Source organism: Bison bison, unplaced genomic scaffold (genome assembly GCF_000754665.1).
Source record: "Bison bison bison isolate TAMUID 2011002044 unplaced genomic scaffold, Bison_UMD1.0 scf7180017864367, whole genome shotgun sequence".
NCBI classification, from domain to species: Eukaryota; Metazoa; Chordata; class Mammalia; order Artiodactyla; family Bovidae; genus Bison; species Bison bison.
The window spans coordinates 6411926-6414403 of NW_011494939.1; positions in this window are offsets into that span (position 1 = coordinate 6411926).

Here is a 2478-nt window from a genome sequence, read left to right on the forward strand (position 1 = left end):
TTCAGCACTTGAGTGCCCCATGACTGGATGTCTAGCCCTGGCAGCAGGTGCCCCACGTAGCAGCATTCACACTCAGGCTATGCTCCGGCAAAGGCTTCCCCAGTGTTTCTTTGGGTACCATATAAACCCCTGTCAGACATTCAAGTAGGCATGTGGATGTTAACAGACCCTCCCTCGGTACAAATTATTCCTGAGAAGATTTAATGAGCTAAGCGTGTTACCATTTAATAGCTTAAGCAGCATTTACATTTACTGTGAACTCCCTGGAGGTAAAAGAATATTTATGCAGGAATTAGTTGATTGCCTTTAGGAAAAGTATTAATGTATACCTGCTCATGTTTATGGAGCCAGAGACAGTAAAAGTCAATTCTGTGAGGCAACCAAGGACATACCACATTATGATTCCCTCCTTCCTTTGTTTTTGTTTTGTAATTAGGGGGTTATGATAAGAGAAGCTCTCTTTTAGTGGGAGATCAATTATTTTGCAACTGATAAGTAGAAAGGGGACTTCGCTGTGGTCCAAAAATTTAGCTATAACCATTCAATAATAGGAAGGGGCTACCATGAATATTTTATTGGTATTATTAGAGGTGGTAGAAATAGAAATATTAATAGGTATTATTAGAACAATGGGGGAAAGGCAATTTGTTGGATTACAAAGATGCTAACATTTAGTGGCATAAAAGCATGGCGCTGAACTCGAGTGACACTGCTGTTCAGCCATGTAACCAACTGTGGGCACCAGGACAAGTGACATCGTGTCTCTGAGCCTCCATTTTTACTTCTATAACGTGAGGGTGAGAGTACGGCCTATTTCATAGTGTTGTTAAGAGGACCAAATGAGCTAAGGCCCATAAAGTGCTCAATAAACATTATAAATAGCATTTTATTATTATAGACACTAAGTTATTATCGTTACCTGTAAGCTTTATTTATGGCTGCCTTATGATATTTACTACTATCTGTCTTATATCAGAGTTATTTACATTAAGGCTAAACTACTGAACAAAACTTCCTGGGGGAAAACTGCTTGTCTGATTCATACACCAAACACTATAGAGTCTAGCATGCTGAAGCAGCACTAAATCACAGTAGCTATCAAACATTTTTTATACATACAGACATGATTGAATCTAGAAAGTTTAACAAGACACACCTTACTATGTACAATGCACTCTGATATTTATTTTTCCGTTCTATTTCATCCCACTAAAAACTAGTCTCATCTTGACCTACTAAATTCACTGCTGGGTCTGTCCTATGACTTGAAAATCCCTGGGCTACACCACGAAGCAGCCTTGAACCTTCCCCCCAAGGCTGGTGGTGTGGTTAGTGACGAGTGAACAGAAAGGCTGGGCAAGGACCAAATGGCAGCTACTTTTAGGACACTAAATAGCAGAGATGAGGCAGATCAAGAGCACAAGGGATGGGGAGGAGAGGGCCTTGATTCAGAAATGCTGAGTTCTGAAGGTAATAGCATCAACTTCAGAGCTGGGTCATTGTAGCAGTCTTAATGAAAAACAAAGAAAGGGGAAAAATAGAAACAGGGATCAACTGCCTGGAAATGAGGCTGGCAGTACAGAAGGCCAGGTGGGCGTTGGTATCTCTCCTATTCCAGGAACTCTCCTTTTTTCCAGATTTTTCTTTTCCTATCAAAAATAACTTGGGTGTGTTTTTAAGTTTAAAGACTATGAAGTGTACACACATACACCCCCTAACTTTAAAAAATAATGTTTAATTGCCTTGTCTTGACTCAGTGGGTTCAATAATTCTCCCCCTTCCTTCCTGCTTTTTCCATTAGCTTAAACTCCATATTTTTTTTTCTGTCTTATTTTCCTTTAAACATGATTTTGGTCTAAGAACTTTTGCTTCCACAGCCTCATAACTGTTTCAAGGCCCAGACCATTTTACAATGTTATCTGCAGTCTTATGGTTTCAATTTATTTTTTCTTCCATTTGATCCTCTGCACAGCAAGTGAGATTTAGTCATTCTTTCATTCATTGAGTCTAGCAATTTGTTGAACATTTATTACGTGCCAGACACATACTACCTGCTGCTCAGGTAGCCGTGATGAAAAACAAGCTCCTTACTGTTACAGATATCATAGTCAGGTAGGGGATGTAGACACTAATCCTATAATCACACAAAGAAATAAAAACAGCCACTGTGATATATTCACTACAGGATAGGTACGTGACAATTTGAGAGTGTTCAGAAATGACCAGTCAAGGAAAAGTTCTTTGGGAAAGTAAGGTTTGAGCTGAGAACTGCAGAATGGGGAGCAGTTAGGAAAAAGGATCGGGAGCATCCAGGCAGGTAGAATATGGTCTTGGGGTGAGAGGGAGCAAGTTGAGTGAAGGGGACTAAGAGAAGGCCAGTGGGGTAGCAGGAAGTTTCTAGAAAGGCATAGTGGGAAACGGTTCTGGTTTCATGCTGCGGAAATTCATGCACTACTTTCTCTAGTCTGTGTTAGGGAG